Source organism: Mercenaria mercenaria, chromosome 2 (genome assembly GCF_021730395.1).
Source record: "Mercenaria mercenaria strain notata chromosome 2, MADL_Memer_1, whole genome shotgun sequence".
Classification (NCBI taxonomy): domain Eukaryota; kingdom Metazoa; phylum Mollusca; class Bivalvia; order Venerida; family Veneridae; genus Mercenaria; species Mercenaria mercenaria.
The window spans coordinates 50,722,590-50,733,702 of NC_069362.1; the positions used below are offsets into that span (position 1 = coordinate 50,722,590).

At 36.5% G+C, this 11,113-nt stretch overlaps 1 long non-coding RNA gene across 1 annotated transcript; it reads left to right on the plus strand.

Annotated features, from left to right (window-relative positions):
• The first annotated feature begins 424 nt into the window (after positions 1-424).
• LOC128555117 (uncharacterized) lies at positions 425-9,902 on the plus strand. Its single transcript, XR_008369800.1, has 2 exons — positions 425-5,956; positions 7,027-9,902. It is a non-coding gene; the product is annotated as an uncharacterized LOC128555117 (long non-coding RNA).
• Positions 9,903-11,113: the final 1,211 nt, after the last annotated feature.

Genomic DNA, 11,113 nt, shown 5'->3' on the forward strand with positions numbered 1-11,113 from the left:
AAAATAAGTGTTGATGTTTTCAAATAATTTATGCTTTTCTTCTCCCCTTTTTCAAAGAAATAAATCAATTTGTGACTGAATTTGGGAAACACTGAAGAAATGGCCCCAAATGCAAAGGGGAAAAAACTTTATGCAACAAAAAATAAGTTTATAAATTTTGAGTTCGCAGGTACGCGTGTCATTTTCTTGTCAAGTCCCCCCTGCGTCATGAGTGTACTCCCTTTAAAATTTTTAGAGTTTCCCTACTTGAAGTGTACTATGACCTCCTGGACATGCTGTGTACTCGTCGAAATAGTATGCGGCATGTATGCGGCATGCGGTGTATGTAAAATGTACTCCTCTGGCGTACTACTGTGTTCGCGGCATATACACAGCAAATACGCAGCATGTACGCCACAGAGGCTTGCTTCTGTAAGGGGATTGTAAAGAAGTATTTCAAGTTTCATCTCAGTACCTTTTATAGTATTCAAGACATTGGTAAGGAAAAGCCTGACAGTGACCAGCACCAGACTTGATGATCTCTCCTTTTTCTGTGCAGAATACACAGGCAGGTTCAACCATTGTGTTGGGCCATATTCAGGACATATGCCCTAGCTTGAAGATCCGTGGTGGCCACAAGTAGCATAATTCTGAATGTGACAGTGTCTCCTATGACTGTTCTGAAGGTAAAAAAACAAGTAGGTCAGTTTCAAATGGCTGAAAAAACATCAGCATCTTTGATTTACCCACTTCTTGCCAAATCCCCCAAAGCATCATATTCCTTTTTGTGGAATCTCCCCTTTGGTGGAAACTCATTGATAAGGAGGTATATCAGCCATAGTGAAACAGAAGAACTTTTGAACAACACCACTCCATCGGTAAACATTGATAAGGTTATGTTTGTAGAATCATGCAGAAAGTCTCCAGGTTCTTTCAGCTTCTGATAAGCACTTCCTGCTTTAACGTCAGATAACACTGATGATGGTTCTAGACTGTAGCTTTCTTTTATCATCTCCCATGTTTCTGGTCTCTCCAATATCTCTCTTAGAGTTGTAGTCTGATTTCACTTTTCACGAAGTACTTTTTACTGTCAGCTGTATTTACACTATGATAACCAGGAGTCAGGCAGATTTCAACATCATCAATGAAAGTTTTCTTACATAGTTCGCAGTACATTTGGTATTGGAGATAGTCTTTGCTGAATCCACAAATATTTTGTTAAATTGAAGTTAATCCGATATTTTCTGTCGATATATATGTGTAATTGTATCAACTGAAGGATATTACTTATGGCAGCATTGGACAAGTTGTGTCTTGTTGATAAAGCACCTTGTGCAAGAGCGTGTTCAGAAGCTGTGATTGGACTGCAGTATACTTCTTCTTGTGAAGGAATCACATACAAAGGTGGGTCATTATCACTGCACATTTTGTGTTCACAGTTTGAGTCATTTGATTCATTTTCCCCTGATATACTCCTGTTGCTAGAACTCCCATTTTCACTGCATTCATCTCCACTGTCGCCACACCTTTCAATCTCTACTTGATCTTCAAGTAATTCTTGTCCACTTATTCCATTATCAGTGCTCAGTTGTAGAGTAGTTTGTGTATCAGAACTGTTTGTTGTATGGTCATTGGAATCTTCGTAGACCTCATTGAAAGATAAAAGAAAACGTATGTCTATAATATAACATGATTGTGTAAGTTATGAATTAAGGTAGTAGATGTGTAATAGAGTACCTCCTTTTTGAAGAGTATTCAATTCCTACCATAAACCCACATTTACTGCAATTCTCAGGGGGGCGTAGGTTCAAGCCCTACTGGGACCAAATTTTTTTCCCCTTATTTTCGATTTTTTCTAGTAAGTTTTTACTTCTTTCAAGACTTATGATAGATTTATTGTACAAAAATGAAAAAAAAAAAAACATTTGCTAAGCGATTTCTTGCTGTTCAAAGTGAATTTACTACTTAAACAGAAGGGGTAGAGTTACACATCTGTAAAAATATTGAGTTACATGTGGTAAAAGTTCTCTATTTTGCTTCCATTCTTTAGATTACATATTGTGGAAGAAATTTAGGTAGGTTTTACATCTGTCCCAAGGTAATTTTTGAATGAAGTAAGCAAAATTCAAAACAGAAACAAGGATTTGACCTTATTTTTTCAACGTTGAAATAAGAATTCTGTATCATTAAATCCGTTTACTTGAGGAACACTATATAAAATGATATCCACATTTTAATTTTGTGTTTAATAATTGTTTAACAATAGTTTGATGATTCTTTTATTAAAATTAATGGTAAAATGAGTTCTCTGCAAACATTTTATATAGCGGCCATCACTTTGAAATTTTTCTCTACTTGAGCTAGAGGAGATACCACAAGTTATACAAAATTTAGAAAAAACGGCATGGTAAAAGTTGTTTAAAAAGTTGTTTGCAATACAGTGCAAAACACGGTCATCTTTAAGAATATACCATGCAAATGCCATTTTGTAAACATTGCTATTACACCTCTACTACCTTAAATTGTTTGGAAATGTATATCAGAATCTTCAAATGTATGGACACTGCATGCTTCTAGAAACATGCCACATTTTTCACAATTTCTACACAGTACTCTCTGTTATAGAACTTAGAGCCTTCGGGTTTTGGACAAAGCTGCATCTTAGAAAGGTCAAAGCGGATTTTCACGCCAAAGCAGCTTTTTCTCTCTGCTGGCATTACCTTTTTCAAAGCTGTGACCTTCATTTCTATATTGGCACAGTATTCACACAAACAGCCTTTGAATGAATTACTTTTTAGTTCACCAGAGCCAAAGGCTCAGGGTGAGCAATTCTGATCAGTTACCGTCCGGCTTCCGTTGTCCGTCGTCCGTAAACTTTTACTTTAAACGACATTTCCTCATAAACCGCTAGGCCAATTTCATCCAAACTTCACAGGAATGTTCCTTGGGTGAAGCTCTACAAAAATTGTTCAAAGAATTTAATTCCATGCAGAACTCTGGTTGCCATGGCAACAGAAAGGAAAAACTTTAAAAATCTTCTTCTCAAAAACCAGAAGCCTAGAGCTTAGATATTTGGTGAGAAGCATTGCCTAGTGGACCTCTACCAAGTTTGTTCAAATCATGACCCCGGGGTCAAAATTGACCCCGCCCCAGGGGTCACTTGATTTTACATAGGAAAATCTTAAAAAATCTTCTTCTCAAAAACCAGAAGCCCTAGAGCTTAGATATTTGACATGTAGCATTTCCTAGAGGACCTCTACTAAAGTTGTTCAAATCATGACCCCGGGGTCAGGGGTCACTTGATTTTACATAGGAAAATCTTCAAAATTTTTCTAAAAATAAACCAGAAGGCCTAGAGCTTAGATATTTGACATGTAGCATTGCCTAGTGGACCTCTACAAAATTTGTTCAAATCATGACCCCCGGGGTCAAAATTGACCCTGCCCCAGAGGTCACTTGATTTTACATAGGAAAATCTTCAAAAAATTTCTAAAAATAAACCAAAGGCCTACAGCTTAGATATTTCACGTGTAGCATTGCCTAGTGGACCTCTACAAAATTTATTCAATCGTGACCCCTGGGGTCAAAATTGACCCTGCCCCATGGGGTCACTTGATTTTACATAGGAAAATCTTCAAAAAATCTCTAAAAATAAACCAGAAGGCCTAGATCTTAGATATTTGACATGTAGCATTGCCTAGTAGACTTCTACAAAAAAATTTCAAACCATGACCCATGGGGTCAAATTGACCCCACCCCATGGGGTTACTTGATTGTACATAGAAAAATCTTCAAAATTTACTAAAAATAAACCAGAAGGCCTAGAACTTAGATATTTGACATGTAGCATTGCCTAGTGGACCTCTACAAAAGTTGTTCAAATCTTGACCCCCAGGGTCAAATTGACTCAGCCCCAGGGGTTACTTGATTGTATATAGGGAAATCTTCATAAATTTGCTAAAAATAAACCTAGATCTTAGATATTTGATATGTTACATTGCCTAGTAGACTTCTACAAACTTTGTTCCATTCATGACCCCCGGGGTAAACTTGGCCCCGCCCCAGGGGTTACTTGATTGTACATCAAAAAATCTTCCAAAAAATTTCTAAAAATCATCAGTTTGACATTTGAAACATGTAGCTCATATTACTCTGGTGAGCGATCCAGGGTCATCATGACCCTCTTGTTATTGTTAGGTGAGTTCTTGTGATCGCTCGATGTCCGGCGTCTGTCTGTCGTCTGTCAACATTTAGCTTGTGTATGTGATAGAGGCTGTATTATTCAACTGATCTTCATGGAATTTGGTTAGAATGATTACCTTGATGAAATCTAGGCCAAGTTCGAAAATGGGTCATCTGGGGTCAAAAACTAGGTCACTAGGTCAAATCAAAGAAAAACCTTGTGTGTGTGATAGAGGCTGTATTTTTCAATTGATCTTCATGAATTTTGGTCAGAATGATTACCTTGATGAAATCTTGGCCAAAATTGAAAATCGGTCGTCTGGGGTCAAAAACTAGGTCACTAGATCAAATCAAAGAAAAACTTTGTGTATGCGATAGAGGCTGTATTTTTCAACTGATGCTCATGAAATTTTGTCAGAATGATTACCTTAATAAAATCTAGGCCAAGTTCGAAAATGGTTCATCTGGGTTCAAAAACTAGGTCACTAGGTAAAATCAAAGAAAAACCTTGTGTATGTGATAGAGGCTGTATTTTTCAATTGATCTTCATGAAATTTGGTCGGAATGATTGCCTTGATGAATTCTAGGTCAAGTTTGAATATGGGTCATCTGAGATCAAAAACTAGGTCACTAGGTCAAATCAAAGAGAAACCTTGTGTATGTGATAGAGGCTGTATTTTTCAATTGGTCTTCATGAAATTTGGTCAGAATGATTGCCTTGATGAAATCTAGGTCAAGATTGAATATGGTTCATCTGGGATCAAAAAGTAGGTCACCAGGTCAAATCAAAGAAAAACCTTTAGTATGCGATAGAGGCTGTATTTTTCTTTTGATCTTCATGAAATTTTGTCAGAATGATTGCCTTGATAAAATCAAGGTCAGTTTCAAATATGGGTCATCTTGGGTCAAAAACTAGGTCACTAGGTCATATCTAAGAAGATACTTTTTTAAACTCAGGAGACCACATTTTTAGTCCAATCTTAATGAAAATTGACCAAAATATGTGTTTCCATGAAATCACTAGGTTAAACATGTTTACACTGTTATTGTATATTTCTCAGGTGAGCGACCTAGGGCCATCTTGGCCCTCTTGTTGTACCCCCCGACAACAAAGTTGTAAGGGGGGGTATACTGGTTTCAGGTTGTCTGTCTGTCAGTCTGTCCATCCGTCTGTCCGTAGACACAATCTTGTGCACTCCATCTCTCCTCATCCCCTTGACACAATTTAATGAAACTTCACACAAGTGATCAGTAACAACAGTAGTTGTGCATGGGGCATGTTAGATTCTTTCAGAAAAAAAAATTGCAGAGTTACGGGACTTTGTTTTTTGTTACTATACTATATACATAGACACAATCTTGTGCGCTCCATCTCTCCTCATCCCCTTGACACAATTTAATGAAACTTCACACAAGTGATCAGTAACAACAGTAGTTGTGCATGGGGCATGTTAGGTTCTTTCAGAAAAAAATTTTGCAGAGTTACGGGACATTGTTTTTTGTTACTATACTATATACATAGACACAATCTTGTGCGCACTATCTCTTCTTAACCCATTGACACAATTTAATGAAACTTCACACAAGTGATCAGTAACAACAGTAGTTGTGCATGGGGCATGTTAGGTTCTTTCAACAACAAAAATTGCAGAGTTATGGGACTTTGTTTCTTGTTAACATACTATGTACATACAGTCTGCATATGCAATCTTGTGCGCGCCTAATCTTCCGAACCCTTGCACATAATTTAATGAAACTTCACACAAGTGATCAGTACCAACCCTAGTTGTGCATGGTGCATGTTACGTATGGTGTACCATTTGGGTCGAAAGTTTCCAGGTACCACAGGTAGTAATAAAATTATACCTGCAGGTATAAATTTATAACTGCGGGTATAAATTGGAAATGTACCCGCAGGTACAATTTTGTACCTGCAGGTATAAAAATTGTACCTGCGGGTATAATTTTACACCCGCAGGTATAAAACTATACCCGAAGGTACAAAATTATACCCGCGGGTATAAACATTATACCTACGGGTATAAAAATTGTACCTGCGGGTATACTTTTATTTTATACCCGCAGGTATACTATTATACCCGCGGGTATAATTTTACATCCACAGGTATAAAATTGTACCCGCAGGTACAAAATTATACCCGCGGGTATAAAAATTATACCTACGGGTATAAAAATTGTACCTGCGGGTATAATTTTATTTTATACCCGCAGGTATACTTTTGTACCCGCGGGTATAAAAATTATAAAAATTATATCCGCGGGTATAAAAATTGTACTCGCGGGTATAAAAATTATACCTGCGGTATTGTACCCGCGGGTATAACAATTATACCTACGGGTATAAAATTATACCCGCAGGTATAAAAATTGTACCCACGGGTATAAAAATTATACCTGCAGTATTGTACCCGCGGGTATAATTTTAATACCCGCGGGTATAAAATTGTACCCACGGGTACAAAATTATACCCACAGGTGTAATTTTTATACCCGTGGGTACAATTTTATACCTGCGGGTATAAAATTGTAACCGCGGGTATAAAAGTATACCTGCGGGTATAAAAATTATACCTACGGGTATAAAATTATACCTACGGGTATACAATTATACCCGTAGGTATAATTTTTATACCCGCGGGTATAATTTTGTACCTGCGGGTATAATTTTATACCCGCGGGTGTAAAATTATACCCGCAGGTATAAAAATTATACCTATGGGTATAAAATTTTACCCGCAGGTGCATTTCCAATTTATACCGGCAGGTATAAATTTATACCTGCAGGTATAATTTTATTACTACCTGTGGTACCTGGAAACTTTCGACCCAACTGGTACGCCATAGTTACGTTCTTTTAGATAAATATTCTGCATAGTTATGGGACTTTGTTTTTTGTTACTATACTGTATACATACAGTCTGTATACATATAGTCCACATAATTATGCAATCTTGTGTGTGTCAAATTGCAATGTACTGTGTCAGTGCATGAGGTGGGTACATTCATCACCTTTAGTGATAGCTCTAGTTTTTACTGACTTTGGTCGTAAGGCAACAGATTTGCTGAAACTGATCACAGAGTCTGGATTTTGTATCCTAAAGCTCATGTAAGTACGCTGCAAGGTGTTTTCCATTATTCTCTTGGGTTCTAAGACTTTAGCACTGACATGTTTCTTGTCTGGAAGACAGACAGAAATGCCTGATGACTTGAAGTGGTTTTCAACTTGATGTACTGTCTTATCATCCAGAGCACTTTTTTAGTTTCTTTTGCTCATCCCAAATACCTTTTATCTGTGATGCTTTCACCATAAAGCCCCAGCTTTTGGTCTCTGCACCTACTTGAAGTTATCATCTTAGTGATAGCTCTTCATCTTTTTAGTTGGTAATTTGATCTTTTCCATTTTGTTTCTTGCAAATCTGTACTAAGTCTTAGACTTTCAAATAATTTAAGAGGCCTCCTTTTAGATGATGTCATACATACCATCCCTTCATCTTCAAGAACTATTCTTGGAATTGCTGTTGACGTCAGACTTGACAAGACTTTGGCAAATTTAGCTGGGGAGCCAAAAAATTCAAAAACATTTCATTATAATGATTAAATTGTTCTCATGCAGGGAAAATTAAACCAAGCGAATATACACGAAATCATTTGATGTTGCGCTTGTCAGATATTTTGGTGTCCACTTGCAATGAAGTTATCAATTTTTTGGTGTCTGATTGTAACATCCGTATATGAATAGGCATACATTAGAAAAATAATTTCATTAAAATGACTAAATGCTAGTATTTTAAGATTACTCAATTTGACCAGTCAACCGGTGACAAAAATTAAATGCATACACAAGCAGAGTTCACATTTTAATTATTTGATGTTGCGTGTGTTATACTTCTAAAATTTTGGAGTCCACAAACGTATCAATTATTTCGTGTCTGAATGTAACAGCCATACATGAAAGTGCAGACATTGTTGGAAATATTTCACTACAATCACTGAAATCTTCATATTTCGGGATTAATCAATGTAACCACTCAACCGATGACAAAAAGTAGATACAAACACAAGAGTTCAAAGGAAAAGCTTGTTAACACTCTTGTTCATTTGATATACATGAAACTTGGTCAGAATGTTTGTCTGCATGAAATATCGAATGATTTTTTATCTGGGTCATGTGGGTTCAAAAAACTAGGTCACAGGTAAAATCAAAGAATAAGCTTGTTAACACCCTAGGGGCCACATTTTTATTCTGTCTTCATAAAACTTGGTCAAAATGTTTGTTATCATGAAGTCTTGGATAATATAAAACAAGGAAAAGCTTGTATACACTCTACAGGCCAGTTTTTTGCTCCAGTCTTCCTGAAACTTTGTCAGAATGTTTGTTTTCATGAAATTTTGGACAAGTTCGAATCTGGGTCATGTGGGGTAAAAAACTAGGTCACTAGGTCAGATAAAAGAAAATGCTTGTTTACACTTGAGAGGCCACGATTTTTGGTCCAATCTTAATGAAAATTTGTCAGAATATTTGGTAAAACATGTTTACAGTTATGGTGTGTTACTCAGGTGAGCGACGTGTTCTGAAGTGAAATTTGACCTTGATTTTGACCTAGTGACCTACTTTCACATTTCTCAAGCTGCAGCCTTCAAATTTGGACCACTTGCATAGTTTTGTGTACCGAAATAAACTTTGACCTTAAGATTGACCTAGTGACCTACTTTCAGATTTCTCAAACTACAGCCTTCAATTTTGATGCACATACATAGTTTTGTGTACAAAGAACTTTGTCCTTGAAATTGATCTAGTGACCTACTTTCACATTTCTCATGCTACAGCTTTCGAATTTGGACCACATGTTAATGCATGCACAGTGTTGTGTACGGAAATGAAAATTTGACCTTGAGCTGGTCAATAAGTCTTGAAATTTGGAACCCTCAGAAATGGCACATTGGTGGGCACCAAGATCACTCTGTGATCTCTTGTTATTTCATTTTGTAAAGGGGGACAACATTATGATATGACATTGTATTGGACAGGTAGATAGTTGGTAAAGAAGTATATTTCTGTGTTTGGTGATATGCTCCTAAACCTAAATAAAGACATCATTTTATAATAGGAAAGTATTGTTTGACCTGTAATACTTTCATTTTTAGCTCGACTATTCGAAGAATAGGGGAGCTATCGTACTCGCCCCGGCGTCAGCGTGAGCATCACACAAATGTTAAAGTTTGCTTACCACCCCAAATACTTTCAAAGTCCATTGAGATATTGCTTTCATATTTTGCATACTTGTTTACCATCATGACCCAAGTCTGTAAAAAGGAGGAGGCAACTCTATCAAGCATTTTGACTGAATTATGGCCCCTTTTCGACTTAGAATATGCTTATTGTAATGTTAAAGTTTTACTCATTGCTTATATTATACTATCAAGCACTCAGAATAGTCGAGCGGGCTGTCCACTGACAGCTCTTGTTTAATAGCTCTTGTTTAATACTTTCATTTTCTTTGAACTACATCCAAGCTTTATTGATGTCTTTCTTTAGAGTCCAAGTATTGAATCAGAGTGAATTTTCAACTGCATTAATTAGTTTTAATTAATTAGTTAGTACTTTAGTTGAAATATTTCCTGTTGTTCAAGTAAGGTTTGGCATACTTTTGTTAGATGATTGTGTAAAAGAAAAATAATAAATAAGAACTGAATGAAATAAAGCAGATATTTATCATGTAGCTTCGTGTCTTCCTGTCTTCTATTCTTTAGCTCACCTCAGGACGAAGTTCTCATGGTGAGCCATTGTGATAATGTTGTGTCCGTCTTTGTCAACAATTTGTTTAAGAAAGATCTACTATAAAACCACTTGGGTTTTGATGAAACTTGGCCAGATATTCCTTGGATGGTCCTCTACCAAAGTGGCTCTAACAGTTCCGCTTGGTTGCACATAGGGGTAGCCAGAGCTAAAAATGGAAAATGTTCAAACAACTCCTCTTAAACCATTGGTCTGATTTTAAAATAATTTTACCCAAATTGTCCTTGTGTGACTTCCTACAAAGATTATTCATATTAATCTGATTCGGCAAAGTACATAGCTGCCAGAGAGCGTGCTCTTTTTTCCCCTATATGTATATGGTGGAAACTGTAAAAAGTTTCTTGTATGACACTGATAGCCCTATTTTAAAATAATTTCATACAAATGGTTCCATGCCCATCGTGTGAAACATGTATATATAAGGTAATTTTAACCCTTACCCTGCTAAATTTCTATAATGAACTTTCCATCTTTCAATTTCGACATAACCATGATCTGTTAAAAGGGGTGTTTACCAAAAAGATACTGACTGAATGGCGAACAGTGCAGATCATGATCAGACTGCATGGAACTGCAGGCTGATCATGATCTACACTGGTCGCAAAGGCAGAATTAATCGTGTCCAGCATGGTAAGGGTTAAAAAAACTTTGAATGTCTCATGAGTGATTAGTGTGAAGAGTAGTTGTGCATATTATCATGTCTTAACTAAATGATTTTCAATGGAGTCATGGCCCTTGAGTTTTCACATTCTTTGATCTCTGCTACTTCTTCTATACCACTGGTTGGAATTCCACTAAACTGCACAGAAGTTACCACTGCTAAGTACATCATTGGAATGTTATGGTTTAGTGGTTTTCCCTGGAGTTATAGCTCTTAATTTGTGGCATTTTGCAATTTCTGCATGGCAAGTTGTGGTAAACATAATATTATATTTTTCATGAAAAACAGTCTATAGCTTTGTTATAATTTAATGTTACTGCTTTTCTCTAGAAGAAAATGGTGATGGTTACAACAATGCTCTTAGTTTTACCTCCCATAAAATTCTACCATTTTCATTACTTATAAGGTGGTCAGATAATTCTATGTAGGGTCATTAGATTTTAATGTTGATCTAGGCTATAAACTAGTGGTTG